Genomic DNA, 22,114 nt, shown 5'->3' with positions numbered 1-22,114 from the left:
ACAATGGCTGAGGCCCAAGGGGCAGTAAGTAAGTAGGTCTGGGGTTGTAAGCAGAACTATTCTAATTATACTTTATTCATGTCAAGTTAATAATTGGACAAATAAAATGAAGAAATCAAACGTGAAAAAATGAAATAGTACTCAATTTAGGGAAATATAAATATTTAGAAAGAGACATGAAAATTATTGGGTAGGCAATATTGATTAAAGGAGTAATCTATTATATAATAAAAGGGAAATGAATCATTTACCTTAAAAAAAAAAAAAAAGGAATTTAAAGTACTAAATTCAAGAGAATCAAACCTTAATGTGAACCTCTTAAAGAAGCCCCCATAGAGACTAAGTTAATGATGACCATGCAGGGAGAAGGAAACTTTTTTCCTTATGAATTAAGGTAGCAAATTCAAGAAAAATTGAACATGTCAACAGACTCTAAGAAGAATAAAAATCAGATCAAATGGTGGAATAATTTTTTACTTTTGCTGATCACTAGAAGAAGAATAGAAGCAGCAGTGGGTATTTGATTAGATAGGGTCAAAGTCTCTAGTAAGACTGAAATGGAGTGAACTCTGCTCCTTGTGGATCGTAGCAATAGAACCCTCATGCTAACATAATTATCATGGTGGAAATCCCATCCTCATGCAAATGGGATAAACAGCAACTAGGAGCTCTTAACAAAACAAAGGTCTCCCTGTGTGGTCCATATGGTTAATATGCTCCACTGCTAACTGGAATATTAGAGGTTTGAGTCCATCCAGAGTTCCTGGGAAGAAAGGCTTGGTATTTACTTTGCAAAAAAATCACCCATTGAAAACCCTGTGGAGCACATTTCTACTCTGACACACATGGATTGCCTTGAGTCAGAGTCAACTAATAGCAAATAGTAACTGGTATGAGTCCTTTAGCACAACCTTAGGGAAAAAAATGGTGAAGGAACTTGCTATGGATCGTGTAGCAGGCAAAGAATTGATTCAGGCAGGAAAAAATTTGAGTTGTATATAAAGGGCAGTTAAATAAACTTCTGGGGAATCAAAACACAAACAAAACTAAACTTGTTGCCGTCCAATTTATTCCTACCCATAGTGATGCTATAGGACAGAGTAGAACTTCCTCACAGGGTTTCCAAGGAGGGGCTGGTAATGTAGAACTGCTGACCTTTTGGTTAGCAGCTGAACTCTTAATTACTATGGTTATTAATTCTCCAGTTGATCACGGTCTGATTAATGTATATAGTAAATCACACAATTTGATACCCATGTTGTACTTCTCATTGGCTTTGCTGCCAAAACAAACAATATATTGAAAAAAAGAAGCTCACTTTCAGTTGACTGAGAATCAGAGCAATCAATGCAACCTGCAATTACACATTCTCCCAGAGCACTGGCCCTGTCTATTACAGGAGTGGAGCTTGGAGACAAAATAGACCCTTCTCCTACTACAATAGATTGGCTTAGAGCTTCTTTTCCCACCTTGCTTACATTTCTTGGCTATCAAAGAACTTAATAGAATGGACTATTATCCTTCAAGGAAATGAATGTCCAAGAAAATTGAAACTCACCACATTCCCACTAGAGAAGCATAAGGTTACGATGACCATGTGGCTAGAAGGGAATTTGTTTCCTTGTGGAGTACCACAATTGTACAATACACTGATTTAGCCTTTATCAGTACAGAGAAATTCATGGCCCCATAAATAATAGTTTTAATACATACTCAATTATTGGTTATGTACAGATTCCTACTATAACATCTCCTCCTAATAAGGATAGATAAAATAATTTTGATCTTTTATCATTAATAAAATAATTTAAAAATAATTCTGGTCAAAATTAGATCATTGAAATGCTAATGATAAACAATGAAATGCAATTTCCATCTGATCTGCTGAGCAGAATTACAGCATGAAATGACTGAGTGAGAGCATACGGATGCAAGGTATGTTAGAAAACTAACTTCCAAACATGATGTACTGAGAAGTTCTCATTTCATCATAAGGAAACAAAATAAGCAACCTGAACAAAATCATGATATACTTCTAATTGGCTTTAGCCCAAATCCTGTCTTAATATTTTATAGCCTTCAGATTCCCATAGAACTAACATATTTTCTGAACCTGTAAAATTATTTAAAAAAAAAAAATCTCAGTAACATTACAAGTTCTTAAAATTCACAAATCAAGTCAACAATGTAGTTGTGGAGTTTCTTATAAGGATTTCTTCAGATGGTATGCTGTAGACATGCTACGTAGCAGAAATTAATCTTTTCAATGGGTTCTCTTGACTATATGAATTTATAGCAACTCAGTAAAGACTTTAGATTAAGAAACTGTGTTTTATTTTTGACTACCCTTATAGCATCAATTCCCTTACTCCCACTCATTCCTTAAACACTCGAATTGGCTTCCAACCACACACACAACACACTTTGATGTAAGTAATTTTATTTATGGCTTAATGTTGCATTATCAAATTCAGTGCTTTTCAGTTCTTACCTGTCTTGATCTATCAGAAATTTTTGATACTAGTTGTTGTGGAATGAATTGTGTCCCCCCAAAATATGTGTCACCTTGGCTAGGCCATGATTCCCAGTATTGTGTGGTTGTTCTCCATTTTGTGATCTGACATAATTGTCCTCTATTTTGTGTGTTGTAAACCCTGAACTCTGTGTTATGAGGCAGGATTATGTTATATCAATGAGGATTAGGTTATGTTTGCTATGTTAATGAGGCAATATTAGGGTGGGATTCATCAACCTTACATAAGTCAGCACCCTTACTCAGGTCATAACGCTGATCTGATGTAAGAGGAGTTTCCCTGGGGTGTGATCAGCATCACATTTATCTTATAAGAGATAAAAGGAGAGAGAAGCAAGCAGAGATGTTAACAAGGCTGATATGTCCTGCTATTCCATTGCCAGGGCCAGTAACACCAGGAAAGAATTGCTGAGAGCGGAGCGCATCCTTTGAACTCGGGGTCCCAGTACTGAGAACCTCCTAGACCCAGGAGAAGATTGATGCCAAGACACTGGTGAACATTTCTTCTTTCTTGAACCATCATTTTCCCCTGATTTCACCATGTTTTCTTCCTATCTGTAGTGCTGGTCCTTCTCAGCCTGTTTTTGCAGTTTTGCTCTCTTTCCTAGACATTTAAATTTGGAGTTTTGTTTTTCAGGCTTTCTTTCCTTCTAAAGCTGTTTCATAGGCAGTCTTGTCAATTCTCATGGCTTAATCATATATATCCTAATGAATCTTAAGTCTTAATTTATATCCCAGAACTATCTTGTGAAATTTAGATTTCTCTATTCAATGGCCAAATCTTGTCTGCACTTCAGTGTTTCACAAGCCCTTCGACATGTCCAGTTCTAATCCTAACCCTAATCTTTATCCTCATATCCACTAACTCAACTTAAAAATTCATATTGTTCAGCTCTATGTAGAATTAGTTACAAATTCTTGTTAGTTTTCCCTCTCAAATATCTCTCATATAGTGTTTTCCAATTTGCTCTTGTTTACGTGCTATATCCACCCATCCACTATGTTAACATGGCTTGACTGCCACCATTACCTCCACCAGGTCTTTGTATATTCACCCTACTTCTTCCCAGTTACTTTTATTTGTTGCATGCACTGTGATAATTATTAAACATATTATTAAACGTAAATACTATTATATCATTTCCCTGCTGAAAACTCTTCAATGACATCCTCTGACATAAAGTTAAAGATGTTAACAAGGCTGATATGTCCTGCTACTCCATTGCCAGAGCCTACATCTTTAGTCTTAACACCCATTGTCTATGCTCCAGTTATCACAGTCTTTTTTAGTACCTTTAATATGTCATACTTCTACTAGTTTTATAGTTTTCATTATATTGATTCCTCTTGGAAACCCTGGTGATGTAGTGGTTAAACACTATGGCTGCTAACCAAAAGGTCAGCAGTTAGAATCCACCAGGCACTCCTTGGAAACTCTATGGGGAAGTTCTACTCTGTCCTATAGGGTTACTGTGAGTTGGAATTAATTTGATGGCAACAGGTTTTTTTCAGGTTTTTCCCCCACAGAACTTCTAACTAATGTTCATGCTTCCTTCCAATCTCAGTTTAAATGCTACTTTCTAAAAAAAAGATTTTTCATCCATCAAACTAGATTTCTTTTCCCTTCTATGTTCTTTTGTCCTACTATATACTTTTTTCTTGGTAGCAGCCTTCATGTTTCTTTAAATTCTGTGTTCCCATAACCATGACGGTGGACCCAGAACATACAACAGGGTCTGGCATATAACCAGTGTTTGAAAAATATTACAAGTATTTAATTAACCAAAAATTAAAGATAAAAATTCCTTTTTTTATATACAAGTATCTATTATACATCAGCATATGCAACTTTCAACTCCAAAGTGATCAACATGCAAGAAGCACATCCTTCAACATAACTGAAAATTATAGGCAAACTCAACCCTGACTTGGCTTTGGGATGTTACACTAAAGAAGTTCTTTCAGATTAAAGCATGCAAAGTGAGTATTTTGCCACAGCAAAAACTGTCTTGAAAGGGTAATGTATATACAATATAATATATTGGACTTGAGGAAATGTCATAGCAATCAGATCTTCCAATATTGATTATCCTAGACATTAGTAACATAATTTAGTTCACATAGTATATCACATTCAGAAGGTTAAGGTCAAAAAGCCTGAGGATACTGCCAGATTTACAGTGGTATTAATAAATATTCATGAGCCTACAGTATTTCCTTAAGATGCCCTTTGACAAACTTTTCAGGAGAATTGAGACTTTGTCAAGACTTCAAAGATCACATGATTGATGGTTCTAGTAGTCAGTTGTTAATGTGCAATATAATTATTTTGGGGGGAAGCTTCTCATTATTACAAGTTGTTTAGAAGTCTTTGGGAACAAACATGTTCATATGAACAGTAATCAGTCACTAAGGATTCATGCCAACTATTTTACCATAGGAAGTTACCACCTCTTTAGCCTGGACACTATATGAGAGACTGAAATTTATAGAAAGATCTGGAATTATTCAAACTAGATACACTCATTGTGCAAATCTACTTCAACTCCAAATTCTGTGGAAGAGGTTTAAAATAAGAAAAAAAAAATTTTAATTAAAAAAAAAAAGACTGAATTTATTCACACATCGTATACTGAAAACAATCATACACATCTGGTTGCATGTGTCACTAGGGCTTATATCAAACTCTACTAATGAAATAAAACTGTGAAGACACTGTGAAAAAAAAAGCCCTTAGGCAATAATTTTAGTCCTCAATATTTAATTAAATCCTTACTCTTATAGATAAAGAAGATGCTGGAATACCTTAAAAAAATAATAATACTAAATGGTTGGTCAAGTAATTATTACCCATTAGCAATTTAAAAAGATATGTGAAGAAGATGAAATATAAAATGAATTCTCACATGATTCTAGTAATAGTAACATTTTGTATAATCTTTATGGAAAGAAAGCTTTTTCCAACATTCAAAAAAAGCTTCACAACGTTCATTGCCTATTACTTTGTCCTTTCACTTATCGTGTTGCCTCCTAATAAAACAACATGACCTGCATAACATGTGTATAACCCGAAAACATGTGTAGAGATCATTATAATAAGAAGCAACAATTGGAAATACCGCAAATATTCAATGATAGGAGATGGATTCTATAAATTACTGCATATTAATATGTTTGAATATTTAAGTAAACAGAAATTATATTTGCAGAAAGTCTTTGGTAACAGGGCCTACTTTATGTAAAAATATCAAGGGAAAAAAACAGAATCTAAAATTCTTTACAAAATTATAAGTGCAATTTATCAGTTATTTTAAATTCATAGAAAAATGGAATAAAAATAATACGGGATCAGAATATGAGTTATTTTAGACTGTTAATATTTTCCTATTTAATCAGAAAATCATAATAAAAGTTAATGATAAGAAAAATAATTCCCATCTTATTTAATTCTACCAGAAACGTTTGAATAAACCAACACTTGGCTCAGACTGGACTCCTTGTGGTGTAGTGGTAAGAGCTCGGTCGCTAACCAAAAGATTGGCATTTTGAGTTCACCAGCCGCTTCTAGAAAACCCTATAGAAGCAATTCTATTCTGTCCTATAGGGTTGCTATGAGTTGGAATTGACTAGAGGGCAACTGGCTTTGGGCTCAGACTCCACAGGCAGAAAGAAGCATATGCCACCTCCTGACATGTTAGCATATTGCATTGTGCCAGGAGGATCTGGGTGAAGGCACTGTGCATAAATATCTTTCTAAAACACAATTTGCAGAGAGAAAAGCAAAAGAAAGCTGTGGTGGGTGGAGGAATAGGAACAGAAACACAGACCCATATTTTGAAGGTCAAAGTGATTTAAAAAATATCTCCAAATACTCAAAAATAATTTGTTATAAAGACACTGGGCTGGTAGCCTAACCTATGCCTCAAGGCTTCAGTAGCTCTGATGGAGGTGTGGGTGCCTCACCCAGGCTCATGTCTCTCTCCAATATTCAGTGAATTTCCAGGTCAAGCAATGAGTAGCAGAGTCAAAGATTTCTAGCAGAACCCTATCTCGATGGGACTGCCAAAGTGGTTTTTTGGTTTTCTCTAATGATAGGATCGAAATTAGATCCATTATATTGTGCATGTATATATATATAATTACTTCTTTCATTCTTCGCCTCTATCAATTATTAAGCTGAACATATCCCGTGATGAACTATTGTCCCATTTTATAGAAGTGAAACCTACATTTCTCCATTGGAGTTGGGCAGAGGGTACACTTTCTACCTACAACACATCCTATCCACTCATAGTCCAGTGACATACCCTTTTCTGCGTGTCTCCCTCTACAGACTGCAGGCTCCTTTTGGAGTTGGCAAAAATCCCATTCTTTGTAGCAGGTTTTGTTTCTGAACTCGGTCTATATATTTTTTTATATCATTGTGAGTATTCATGCACAGGTACCTGGTGGCACAGTGTTTAAAGTGCTCAGTTGCTAACCAAAAGGTCAGCAGTTAGAACCCACTAGCCTTGGGAGAAAGGTGTAGCACTCTGCTTCCGTAAAGATTTACAGTCTTGGAAACCCTGTGGAGCAATTCTACTCTGTTCTACATGGCTATGAGTCAGAATCATCTGGATGCAGGGGGTCTGGTTTGGAAAGTATTGGTGGCTGATGCAGGATGATTTCAGTGTCACACTCGTTGCCATTGAGTCAATTCTAACTCATTGTGACCCTGTAGGACAGGCTAGAACTGCCCCACAGTGTTTCCAAAGAGTGGCTGGTGCGTTCAAACTGCTGACCTTTTGGTTAGCAGCCGAACGTTGAACCACTGTGCCACTAGGGCTTCATTTCACTGTTGACTATGACTATAAACCTAAAAATACCCACAGTCATGGAGTCAGTTCTGACTCATAGTGACCTCATAGAGTTTCCAAGGCTCTAAATCTTTGTGGAAGCAGACTGCCACATCCTTCTACTGCAGAGCCACTGGTGGTTTCGAACTGCCGACCTTTTGGTTAGCAGTCAAACATTTTAACCTCTGCACCACCAGGGCTCCTTAGTCATCAAATTTATAAAATAGAATGCACATTAGTTACTCCCACGGAATACACAGTAGGAATTCTAGCTGATGCCAAGGACATTTATTTTCCTTCCTATAAAAAGAATAATTTTTGCCTTTTGCAGAGAGTACCCAAAATTTATGTAAAAATGTGTTCTAGTGAGATGTGCAAAAGTCAAAAAAAAAAAAAAAAGTAAATGCCATGTAAGCTAAAACCAGAGTACAAAACATATATTAAAATTTCTAGTTATTGCTCAAAAAAGAATTTCCTGTTTCTGAGCCCTAAAACTATGAGGATATAAGCACTGTCACAGATGACTGGTAGCCAACTAACCCCAGGAATAGCATCTGAGGAATTTGACCCACACATCTCCTCTAGGCGCTTCTGCACCCACCCAAGAAGGTGATTGAATTCCACCAAAATATTCAAATCTTTACATATGGCTGCACTTGGTCTCATCAAACTACCCATGCCTCGCCCCAGTGACCACAGCATTAGAAATCAGGACCATACTTTCCACCTCATCCCAAAACCCATCCTCATAGGGAATGTGGCCACAGTTATGAGATTTCTAACCCTGGAAAGAAGCTTCTGTGCCTCCAGTCCCTAAACACTGGAATCCTCTGTTTGTCATCCCAGAATTCTGTTTTGCAGATGGGATATGTTGAAGGTAGGGTAGACTAGGTCAGAAAGTTCCAGAATGACTACAGGCACTCAAGTCTTATTAAAGCCCTTTAACACAAATTCTGACAAATTAACCCTTACAAAATCCCAAGTGCCCACAAATTTCTCCACATTCCTCTAGTAAAAACATTTAATACATTAATAAGAGAAACTGTATGTGTGTGGGGGGTGGGAGTGTATATGGGAACTCTACTTGCTGTGCAATTTTTCTGTAAACCTGAAACTGCTCTAAAAAATAGTCTATTAATCAAAACCTTAAATTAAAAAAAACATATATATATATGCAAGTTTATGGTAACCACTACTCAGACTTTTGAACCTAACCATTCTCCTGCTTAGAGAAATGTGGCCAAATCATTTTGCCAAATCTGAATTTGGGAATAGGACCCTAAGAATAGGTGGTTTTACGTACCGCCCTACAAATGTCCAAGGTAAACAGTTTCTGTGCTGTTTTAATAAAATTATTCACCTGATTTGATCAGTTAGAAGCTTTCTTTAAAAAATATATTTGCATTGTATGCATATATATGCTTGTGTGAATGATAGTAGTAGCAGTGTTGAAAAACGCAGAATCTTTAAAATTGTAAAACTGTAAAGTACTGAGTTCCCCACATTTGCTACAGGGATATTTACACAGCATTAGCAACAAATCTATCAAACCTCGGAGTCCCTAGGTAGTACAAACAGTTAACATGCTTGGCTGGTAATGGAAAGGTTGGAGGTTCAAGTCCACCCAGGGGTACCTTAAAGAAAGGCCTGGTGATCTACTTCCAAAAAATCAGTCGTTGAAAACCCTAGGGAGCACAGTTCTACTCTGACACAATAAAGTCGTCATAAGTCACAATCAACTTGATGGCAACTGGTTTCCACCATGCCTCGTAGATCCCAATGTCCACTAGCACAATTAATGTCAACCACACAATTAATCTTTAAATTGGCATGTGGGGCGGAGAGAATTCCGTAACATAAAAAGCAGTTTAGAAAGACCTGTAATTTAATCTTCATTATACAGATGCTTCCACTACCATGCTGCAAATACAAGTTTCTTGGATCATATTTGAAAATTTGGCAAGATTAATTTGCAAGATGTTTCAAGGGAACAATTGAAAAGAAAAGGATGAAAGTATTTGGGCTGATGGCCGCACCCTAACTTCGTAAGAGTAAGGTTGCTAAGCCATCACTTTTAACTTCTCAATAACTGTTAAGGAACAAACTGATCTAAGGGAAGATAGGGAGGTGCTCAAGAAATATTAGATTGTCCCAGGAACAATGGCCTAAGCCAGAGAGTAGAGGGAATTTTCACTCAGATTATCACCGGCCCCACCCCTTCCGTGCTGGCACCCTGGAGGACATAATCTGGACTATAATTCAGAGGGGATGAAGGTTCTGTATCATAAAGAGTCATAAGCATCTTAGAAGTCAAAGTATACAGGTTTGTGGTCTCAAAAAGGAATACAACAAAGGTAAAATAGCACCCAGCTACTTGAATCTCTCCAACACATCAGAGAGAAACACCATAGCAAGGTACGAACCAAGCCAGGGACACATGATAGCCAGAAACATTGCCCTTAGGAGAAAAAACTCCAACTCTAGGTTGGCCAAGATGCCACAGTTTAAGGTGGCAGTATCTGAACTGGGACTCACTGCTTTGTTAAGAGTCCTTATGTTCTAACTCTCTTTGAAACTCCATCTTTCATACAAATGTGGGTTATACTTATAAGAGAATTAATCCACTGCTCAACTTTTAAAAAAAATTTCTATTGTTTCTGTATGTATGTGTATATTTGTATTCATGGCACCTTCCAGTTGGCGGTAAGGTAAACCATTTTTCACCTCTGAAAACCACTCTGTAACTAATTGGAAACTATAAAATCTTACAGAAAAGAGAAAGCAAATCACAAAACTAAAAAACATGGGTTGTCTGGAAGTGTTATCAATACCCCAAGAATGTACTTTGAGCTGAGTAATGTGAATGTTAAAAAAAATAACAGAACCTCTTTCCTCAGGAGGCCTAAGATTGCACTGAGGAAATCAGGCTAACAGCCCAAGAAACAATTACAAAACAATTACGTATGCAACTATTTGGTACCAACTAAATAATAAGCACATTGGGCACAGAGAGAAAGGCGGTAACCTGCACAATTTCCTTGCTGCAGGCAACCTTACAAGTAACTTGGAAGCAGCTGAGGTTATGAAAAGCAGATAACGCTCAACTACAGAGCCCATGTGGGGCTGAGAGGAGACAGTGAATGGTTGACTAGAGATTGCGAGAGCATCATTACTTCAAATAAAATGCTGTGTTATGAGAGGCAGGAAGAGGGAGTGCTTTTGTTTGATTTTCTTTTTTCACTTCCATTGGCTTTGATCCCTCTTAACTCTGTTCTCTCTGAAGGTCTTTTATTCCTTTGTGCATAGTCATCTTATCCTAAATTCTCTCTCAGGAGGCTGTCTTGCACATAGCCACAAGACCATTGGTCATGGCTGGAAGAAATGTTGCATTGGTGGCTAATACTGAAAACAACAAACCTGGGAAGTCTTGACATGTTAGGAGGCAGTTTCTTTCCCTGGCACTCTTGGTAGAGAGTGACCCCCCCAATGGCCTCCTCTATCTCACCATTTCTAGCACCACAAAGAATGCTGTTTTGAGGAAAAGGTGAGAATTAATGGGAAAGTTTTTTTTATAAATTACTTTTAGAGGAATTTGTCTTGATTCTTTTCAAATATCTAGTGGAGTTATTGAAACTAAATATAATTTATTTGATGTCTTTCAAGTTTTTCAAATAACATTGTGATGCAATACCTTAACCAGTGGACATCTATGCTTATAATATATATATTTAAAGGGCACAGCCAAAAGCTAAACCACAGCATTTTTTAAGTATGTCTAACAACAATTATATAAAATGCATAAGATAAGTTGTGATGTCTAACAACATATCTTATGCATTTTATATAATTGTGGGCATTCTAGTAATTTTCCTTTATGGAGTTTTTTTTTTTTTTAATAGAAAATTGAAAGGTGAATATTGTGTCAATCCCTGTAATGATTTTAAAAATTCTGAATTAGTGATTTGAAATTTGCTTTATCATGGTTATTTATACTTTATAAATGTTTATGATTCTAAAATAACTATATTTCTTTCATTTCCACCTCTGTTTTTATTTCTAAGATTTCTCCCATTTTAATAGACCGCTCAACTGTTTCCTCTGGTTTTTATACTGTTGGATGGATTTTAGGCTATTGCTTGCATTCTTGACAAGGGAGAAAAGCATAGTAGATTACAGTCTTTTGAAATAGATGTTCTAGTAGGTAATCATTTGATATCATTGCCAGGTTTAATGCACTTAAAATGCAGTTACAATAGAAATGGAGGTCTAATAAAAAGAGATTTTCTTTGAATGATGGAAAGAAGCTTTTCAATAAAATAAGAACACCTGAAAACATTATCAGACTTTTCCAACACTTATAAAAATGTGTTAAAATGTAAATGAAATGCTCTATTTAATATAAAAAAAAATTTCTCTTAAACTATTTTAGAAAAAAAAGTTATGATATTACAGGCATGATCTAATTAAACAGCAAGAGAGCTACCGTATTTACAAATTATGATTTCTATCTAGGCAATTTTTTCAGCAACTTTAACAGAACTTTACAATGTGTTGTTTCCTTCATGGCACAAAGCAATGGACTATAATTCTGTGTGGCTTGTGTTGATAAATATGCCATTTTCCAATAGTTAGCAACTAATTTTTAGACCTTCCAAATGTAGGTATTTCCCATTAAGTTTAAAAATGTATTAAAGTTTCTGTGTGCCAGATGGGAAAATATAAGAAATGTTTGAAGTACGAAGCAATTACAACTCTGAAACATAGAATAGCCTAGCTGGCAATTTGCTATATGTGTGTGTGTGATTGTGTGTGTGTGTGTGTGTGTATATATATACGTATATAATGTATATATATGTATGTATATGTTGATGATAGAGCACCACAAAATGCTGAATACTTAATATTCATCTGTGAAAATCATGAATTTCTAAGAAAATAATTAAAAAGCTTAAGCTTGAAACATATTCATATTCTGATTCCTAAAGATTCCAGAAACTTCTATTTCATTCACCAAAATTACAAGTAACAACTGCATTTTAAAATGATTGGAAAAAGTTCAGAAAGATGTAGAAGCCAAGAATTTAAAAATTTAACTTCAGAGGTCAGTTGAATGACTTACCTAAAAATATAAAACTATTTTTATAAAAAGCGCACTGGCAAGTACCTATATCAAGGGCAAGCATCCTTTTGAATTTTGAACATAATTGCAAAAATGCTAAATTTCACAATTAATACTGTATTTTATGGGCTAGATATTAAAAATTGAGTAGAAATTAAGCTTTGTCAAGACATTATATTCACTAAAACCTGGCAATTCCTTGTTTACACCTGGCAATCCACAAATTATCTCAATTACCTAGTTAAAAAAACATTGTTCATCCAAAAGTGAATTCTAAGATTTATTTGAATGTTTTGAGAATTCAGCTCATCCCCCTTTTTATCCTTAACAAATATACAGTTTACTTTTTAAGCTCTATATTAAAAAAAAAAAAAAAATTTTCCCAGAATATTTTCAATTGCCTTAAATTGTCTGCTTCCCATGAGTAAAATTGTTAATTAGCTATTAGAGAAATCACCTTGCTTTGAGGGGAGCCAATCTGATTTTGAAGATGAAATTTTGTTCATCTTTAACAAGAAATAATTTAGCGAAATGATGAAAAATATATAACTGCCTGGTTATGGCTAAGATCTACCAGACACTTTAATTTTGTTGTTGTTGTTGTTGTTGGGTGCCGTCAAGTCCATTCCAACTCATAACAACTCCACGTGACAGAGTAGAACTGCCATGTAGGGTTTTCTTGGCAGTAATCTGCTAACCAACCAAAAGACCGGCAGTTGGAATCCACCAGGGGCTCTTTGGAAACCCTACATGGCAGTTCTACTCTGTCCCGTAGGGTCTGTATGAGTTGGAATCAACTCAACAGCAATGGGTTTGGTTTGGTTTTGGTTTTAATCCTTATGGAAGCAAATTGCCAGGTTTTTATCCCACAAAGCTGCTGGGTGGGTTCAAACTGCCAAACTTTCTGTTAGCAGCCAAGTGCTTCTATAGCAAACTGATGCAGTCGATTTTATTGTGTCAGTTTTACAGATGAAGAAACTGAAGCTTGAGTTTAACTCGCCCATGGTCACACAACTAGTAACTAATCAAAATTTATAGCTTGGTCTGTCCTTTTCTAAAAGGTGGTTTGTGTAAAAGTGGTCTCTAGAGTCAGACCACCTGATTTGAAAACCAGGTGGCAGATATGAGCAACATCCTTTTGACAACTTACTGGGCAAAAATTTCTAGATTTATGATTTCTGTTTAAATCCATGTTATAAAGATGTGGCAAGTATTATGAACTTTCTTTAGGAGAAAACATAATGAGGATTTTTTAGAGGAATAAACAAAAAAGGATATCATAGTCTGGATGTAAAATAAAAGTCACACGAAAATGACTTTAAATGTGTCAAATCCTATGCATATGCAAAGATATAAATACCATTTTCATATGGCAATGAAGAACACATTAATTGAAAAGCTGTGGAAGCTATTGATCTGATGGCTTGAAGAAGAGGTATTAAAATATAGTGAACTAGAAAATTAAATTTCTAGATTATTTCCTAGATTTTTATGATCTAGGAAATAATCTAGAAATTTATGATCTAGGAAATAATCTAGAAATTTAATTTTCTAGTTCACTATATTTTAATACCTCTTCTTCAAGCAGATCATAATTTTCTTAATATATAGACCATTTATGAAAAATAATAAAGTGTTCTAAGGAGTATTGCAAATTAAGTGTTACTTCACTATCTGATTATAATACTGAACCAATTGATAGTATTAAAAGCAATTTCTATGGGCATGATGCTATATGTAAATACCTCCTTTGCTTAGTGGCTTAGTTAGGCCATATTTGGAAAAAAAAAAAAAAAAAGATCCATTAACATGTTACAAGCCCTATCCTTTCAAATATCCTGAAGCCACTGTCTAGTTCTGTAACAGGGCTTCATGTATATAATACAAAAGCATTCCCAATTTAAACTATTTTAAAAATTTAGAAAAACAAATAATAAATTATTACTTTATAACCTATACTGTGTAAATGTTGGTCATGTTTTATGAAAGCCATTTTGGTAATATGTATTAGGTTTCTATTATACTAAAATAAAATCTCAATCAGGAATTTTATCAAATCATAGATTCTTACATTGATTATTACTATGATCCCACAATACATTTAAATACAGAAGTGAGTAAAAATTAGTTTTAAGCAAAAAGAAAAAAAAATTAGATGGCTTTGTTTCAATAGAAATGTTATATCTGATTTTTCCATACAAATGTTAATTAGTTCATGAGCTTGATAAAATTTTTTCATGAAATAATTCTCAGGAAGATATTATCCTTCACCAGGATTCTGGGAATAACTAAAAGCACACTTAATTAAAAGAAGATAAATAAAATAAAACAGCCCACAAACCAACCAACCAAACAAAAATTCTCCCATTTCAAAAGTCACAGTAGTTATAAAATATCTTATAAAAATAAATTCAAAACTACTCTGTTCTCCTTGGTTTTCTTTTTCCAGATGTATTATATGATTTATAATGAAACTACAATATATTCAAATGAAAACTGAAACATGTTGGGCTAAAATTTAATAGCAATAAGAATATAAAAATCACAGATACGTCTGGAAATCGACACTTCTTATAATTAACTTTACAGAGGTAAAAATCTCATATGTTTTGTTATGTTGAATGTGTTTAGTAGTTGAAGAATGATGGATATTTTAAGATATTTTTGAATCTAACAATAAATTGTGAAAAATGAAGATGACTAAACAGATTTATTTTTGTTAAATTGTAAATAGATTGAACAATCCCTAAAAACTCTTATATAATTTAGCAAGTATTCATGTGATAACTGATTAATTACAATAATTATGAATAACAAACAGTTTTGATGTAAAGCATACATAAAACTTAAAACCCCTTAATACTTGTATTTATAGCTTATAGGAAGTTCAGAAAAGGAGTCATGGTGGCACAGTTAAAGCTTTCAGCTGCTAACCAAGAGACTGGCAGTTCAAACCCACCAGCTGCTCTGCGGGAGAAAGATGTGGCAGTCTACTTCCATAAAGATTTATTATTATTAATAAAGATTTACAGCCTTTAAAATCCTATGGGGCAGTTTTATTCTGTCCCATAGGGTCACTATGAGTTGGAATTGACTCAATGGCAATGGGATTTTTTGGTTTTGGTCAGAAGTTCAGGAACAAACTAGTTTCTGAACACTAGGGGTCGGTGTATGAAGTGAAAGTTTTTACAATGTTAAGAAGCAGATTACAATTTCTAAAATTGGCAGCAACAGTATTTTTCAAACCACACGCTCTTCTAGACACCTGCCATCCCCATCAGGTGTAGAACCTCTTGCCCATCTTCTTGAATATAAGCAGGCTTATGATGGTGATTTTTTTTTTTTTTTTTTTTTGTAATGACTGAACCTAGAGCTTCAAATTGTCCTCTTCAGCTGGTCTTGCACATTCTAGTTACAACCATCTTCATTTTCTTCACCACAACCTCTTTTTCTACCCTTTTCTATAAAAGCTGGTGCTGATGATTCAAAAGTAGGATTACTGCAGTAAAATGGCTTCCCCCAGATGTATATTGTTTTATAAACACCCACATAGAACATATATTGAAGAGCATCAGTCAACATATCTTCTTTGGTTTTGCTTCAGGTAAGTGTGTGATCAATCATGCCGCAGGCGTTGTGCAATGCAATCTAGTGTGGAGTTCATTTTACAAACAAATATAGCATCTTTATATGTTATTTCAATCTCATGTTAATATATTGATGAAAAGTCTGAAGTCTTTTTTTTTTTTTTTTCAACTGAATTGTGCTGAATTAATGGAGATAATTTTATGGATTAGTCAAGAATTTCAGTACAAAACCAAACGATCCAAACATGTTGCCTTCAAGTTGAGGGAGTATAAATTGAGACACCTAAATAAATGATTTTGATAAATACAGATGCCAAGGCCAGAATCCAGACCAACTGAACGAAAATATCTGAGAGTGGGACCTGGGTATTGGTCAGCTTAGTTAGAAGTTTCAAATGTGATGTTGATATTTGTCCCTGTTTAAGAACCATTTTTTGTTGCTATTACTTAATATGTTGAAATTTGGGAAAATCATAAATCATAGCTTTCATAAATATGGTCTAGTGCACAAGGAACTAGTATAGAGGACTGTTTCATAGAATTACAGCTTCAAACAAGCTCTGTCTTGTTCAGTCATGGCCAATGAAGCAAAACTGTAACAGACCCAAATTTTTAAAATGTGAGTAAAGCAGAAAGATAAGCGAAACCGGAAAATTTACAGGTCAAAGCCCTGCTAGAAACTTAACCTTCCTATTAGAAAACAAGAGCAGCATGTGCATTGCACAGCAATCAAATCTCTTGACTGGCAGAGTCAAAAAGAGTGGTGCCTTGCTCAAAGATGGTGGCCAAATGTACCACTTTCAATATGAGTCACTTTATACAGTCCTGCCAATAATTGAATCTCCTGTATCAGGCTGCTGAAAAGGCTCACTAGGCCTCTTCCAAGTCTCCCATTCCAGGGCTTCAATCCATAATTCTTCCCATTCCACTTACTCTTCTGTTTCACCCAAATTTAAAAATTCAGATTTTTTCCAATTTTGATTCATTGGCATGACTGAACCAGTTTGAACCAGTTCAAAGCTCTGCAGAGAACACACACACACACCTTTGACAATAGGAACCGAGGGTTTTTAGAAGCTCAAAATCCAAAATAACAAATGACAGACTCTCTCCTTGTTAGCGCCTTGGATAATTTTCCACCTGAGGTTCTATGCAGGGAGAAAGGTTGATTCTGCTTCTACTCCAAATTGTGGATTGGCTTTAATAAGAAGAAAGTCATCTTTGGCTGTTGTTGTTGTTGTTGTTAGGTGTCTATGAGTCAATTCCAACTCATAGTCACCCTATAGGACAGAGTAGAATTGTGCCATGGGTTTCCTATACTGTAATCTTTACAGAAAGCCCAGTTTTTTGTTCTCCCACAGAGCTACTGGGAGGGTTTGAATTGCCATCCTTTCAGTTAGCAGCTAAGCACTAAACAATTGCACCACCAGGGCTCCGTTACCTTTGCATAGTAAATAATTTTACCTTAGTTTCCCTCTGCTTTGGAAACCAATGTGAGTAGGGCAATGATATCAATACAGTATCTGGATTTTACATAAAGTTCTTGTATTTTCCCCTCAGTAATATTCATGAGTATGTTAAAGAATGGTGTGTTTTGATTTCTATTGCTGTTACATGGTATCAGTGGATTCTACTTGGTATGATTCTTTTTAAGGTATTGTTTCTGCTATTTTCTCCTTATAGTCCAGGATTAGTAACAGACGTGAAACGATGAACTTTGACAAGGAATAAGGCTGGTTCATTCTCTCTTCATTTTCAAATAGTAAAGATAAAGTAGAAGTGATCATTTTAGAAATTTAAAGTAAAAAGAAATCTTGGGCTAATTTTTAAAAATTAAGAAAATATTATATTCCCTCTTAGTTTTTCATCAGGAGGTTTGGGTTTTCATTTGACTGATTGTATGGTTTTTTGACTTATTTGTTAATTTTCATGATGTTTAGAAACTCATGAAAAAAATTAGACAGGGTCAATCGGTAAAATTATGTAGGAGAAGAATATGGTTAGCACCTTTTAAAATCAAAATTGGGTTATGAAATTATGATAAACAATGATTACAGGGGAGCTTTGTCCTTTGTATATTGATTTTTAAAAGATAGCTTATGGCAATAATAGATCACAAGTATAGAGTCTTCTAGTGCTGCTGTAATAGAAATACCACAAGTGGATGGCTTAAGCAAAGAGAAATTTATTCACTCACAGTCTAGTAGGCTATAAGTACAAAATCAGGGCATCAGCTCCCGGGGAAGGTTTTCTTTTTTCTGTCAAATCTGGAGGAAAATCCTTGAAATCAGTCTTCCCCTGGTCTGGGAACATCTCAGTCCAGGAACCTCAGGTCCAAAGGATGAGCTCTACTCCTGGCACTGCTTTCTCAGTGGTATGAGGTCCCCATGTCCCTCTGTTCACTTCTCTCTTTTATATTTCAAAAGAGATTGGCTTCAAACACTATCTAAACTTGTAGACATCATCAATATAACTGCCACTAATCCATCTTATACAACTACATCATAGTGATAGGATTTATAACACATAGAGAAATCACATCAGATGATAAAATTGTAGACAATAGTACAACCATACAAGGGAATCATGACCTAGTCAAGATGGCAAATATTTTTGGAGGACACACTTCAATCCATGACAAGGAGAATAATACTAAGGGACATATTGCCATCTCTCACAAAATAAATAATAAAATTTGTGTACTTTGTTGAAATTTTTATTTTTATCAAATTTTACATTATGTAGTTTTAAAATAAATAATTTCACAGTATTTAAAACAAGAATATGAGCTCTTCCTTGTTCATCTTCTATCTCTCTCAAGACTATAGCCGTCAGTATGGATTATACCTCAACATAAAGAAACCAAAATCTTCAAAACTGGACTGATAAACAGCATCAGGATAAACGTTAAAAAAATGAATTTGTCAACAATTTCATTGTACTTGAATCAACAATCAATAACCATGGAAGCGGTAGTCAAGGAATTAAATGATGTATTGTATTCGGGAAAACTGCTGCAAAAGACCTCTATAAAGTATAAAAAATCAAAGGTGTCATTTTGATGACTAAGGTGTGTCTTACCCAACCTATGGTCTTTTCAATCAACTCATATGCACTTGAAAAAGAAGTAAAGAAGAATTGATGCGTTCAAATTGTAATGTTGATGAAGAATATTGAATATACCATGGACTGTCAGAAGAATGAACAAATCAGTCTTAGAAGAAATACAATCAGAATGTTCCTTAGAAACAAGGATGACAAGACATCAGTCAATTACTTTGAACACATTGTCAGTCAAGACCAATCACTAGAGAAACACATCATTTTGATAAAGGAGAGGGTCAACAAAAATGAAGGACTCTCAGTGAGGTGGATTGACACAGTAGCCACAACAAAGGACTAAAACAAACCAACTATCCTGAAGATGAAATAAGGCAAGGCAACATTTCATTCTGTCATACATAGTCACTATGAGTTAGAGCCAACTCGATGGCACCTAACAACAACAACAACAAAGTGATTGTTGTAAAAAAAGAAAAACAATGGAATCACAATGTGATCAAAATGGCTATTTACTCTTATTTGCCCCATTCTTCTCTTTTCCCTTGAATTCTAGGTGGGCATATGCTCATCCACAATAAAGTCGTATTTCCAAACTCCTTGCAATTCCAAAACCAAATCCACTGTCGTGATGTCGATTCTTACTGATATGGACCCTGTAGGATAAAGTGGAAGTGCCCCATAGGGTTTCAAAGGTTTTAAAGAAGCAGACTTCTACATCTTTCTCCTATGGAGCAGCTGGTGAGTTCAAACCACTGAACTTTCAGTTAGCAGCCGAGAGCTTAATCACTGCATCAGCAGAGCACCATAATTTTTATTTTTATCAAATTTTACATTATGTAGTTTGAAAAAATAACTCTACAATATTTGAAATAAAAATATGGGCTCTTCCTTGTTCATTTCCTATCCTTCTCATCCCACCAGGGCAAAAATTTGTAAGTATTTTTATATGTTTTTTCTCATTGGAATTACTGTTTTTGCTAGTTTACATGCCAATAATGATATTTCTTCAGACTTTCAATAGAGAGATTATTCACTGTCATGGAAAGTGAGGATTTAGCTCTTATACAAACTACCCCCTCATCACCTGCACACACCACCATTACTTAGAAAACATTTCCCTTGTCTGTATTCATCCAATATTAGTATACAATGGCTTAAGATATAACTTTGTGAATATTATACACAACTGAACAATGTGTCCCTTTGAGCTAGTAATTGTCTCATTTTCTTTCTTTTTTTTTATTTGCTAAGATCAGTATCATCAGTCAGAACAAGGCCAGGTGCTGATTATGGAACAGACCATCAATTGCTCATATGCAAGTTCAAGTTGAAACTGAAGAAAACAGAGCAAGTCCATGAAAGCCAAAATATTACCTTGAATATATCCCACCTGAATTTAGAGACCATCTCAAGAATAGACTTGATGCATTGAACACTAATGACTGAAGACCAGACGATCAAGGATGTCATACTTGAAGAAAGCAAGAGGTCATTGAGAAGACAGGAAAGAAAGAAAAGACGAAGATGGAGACTCTGAAACTTGCTCTTGAATGTTAAACAGCTAAAGCAAAAGAAATGATGAAGTAAAAGAACTGAACAGAAGATTTCAAAGGGTGGCTCAAGAAGACAAAGTATTACAATGACACATGCAAAGAGCTGGAGATAGAAAGTCAAAAGGGAAGAACATGCTCAGCGTTTCTTAAGCTGAAATAACTGAAGAAAAAATTCAAGCCTCGAGTTGCAGTAGTGAAGGATTCAATGGGGAAAAATATTAAATAACGCAGGAAACATCAAAAGAAGGTGGAAGGAATAAACAGTCATTATACCAAAAAGAATTTGTCAATGTTTAGCCATTTCAAGAGGTAGCATATAATCAGGAACCGATGGAACTGAAGGAAGAAATCCAAGCTGCCCTGAAGGCATTGGCGAAAGACAAGGCTCCAGGAATTTATGGAATATCAATTGAGAGGTTTCAACAAACAGATGCAGTGCTGCAAGTGCTCACTCATCTACGCCAATAAATATGGAAGACAGCTACCTGGCCAACCAACTGGAAGAGATCCATATTTATGCCTATTCCCAAGAAAGGTGATCCAACAAATGTGGAAATTATCAAACAATATCATTAATATCACACGGAAGCAAAATTTTGCTGAAGATCATTCAAAAGCGGCTGTAGCAATATATCTACAGGGAACTGCTGGAAATTCAGGCTAGATTCAGAAGAGGACATGGAACCAGGGATATCATTGCTGATGTCAGATGGATCCTGGCTGAAAGCAGAAACTAACAGAAGGATGTTTACCTGTATTTTCTGGACTATGCTAAGTCATTTGACTGTGTGGATCATAACAAATTATGGAAAACATTGTGAAGAATTAGAATTCTGGAACACTTAATTGTGCTTATAAGGAACCTGTACATAGATCAAGAGGCAGTTGTGCGGACAGAACAAGGGGATACTGAGTAGTTTAAAATCAAGAAAGGTGTGTGTCAAGGTTGTATCCTTTTGTCATAACTATTCAATCTGTATGCTGAACAAGTAATCCGAGAAGCTGGACTATATGAAGAAGAATGGGGCATCAGGATTGGAGGAAGATTCATTTACAACCTTGCTTGCTGAAAGTGAAGAGGACTTGGAGCACTTACCCATGAAGATCAAAGACCACAGCTTTCAGTATGGATTATGCATCATTATAAAGAAAACAAAAATCCTCACAATTGAATAGGCCACATCATGATAAACAGAGAAAAGATTGAAGTAGTTAAGGATTTCATTTACATGGATCCACGATCAACACTCATGGAAACAGCGGTGAAAAAATCATAAGATGCATTGTATTGGGCAAATCTGCTCCAAAGGACCTCTATAAACTGTTGAAAAGTATAGATGTCACCTTGAAGACTAAGGTGTGCCTGACCCAAGCCGTGGTATTTTCAATCTCATCATATGCTTGTGAAAGCTGGACAATGAATA

The sequence above is a fragment of the Loxodonta africana genome, chromosome 11 (genome assembly GCF_030014295.1).
Source record: "Loxodonta africana isolate mLoxAfr1 chromosome 11, mLoxAfr1.hap2, whole genome shotgun sequence".
NCBI lineage: Eukaryota > Metazoa > Chordata > Mammalia > Proboscidea > Elephantidae > Loxodonta > Loxodonta africana.
This window is presented reverse-complemented; position numbering follows the sequence as displayed.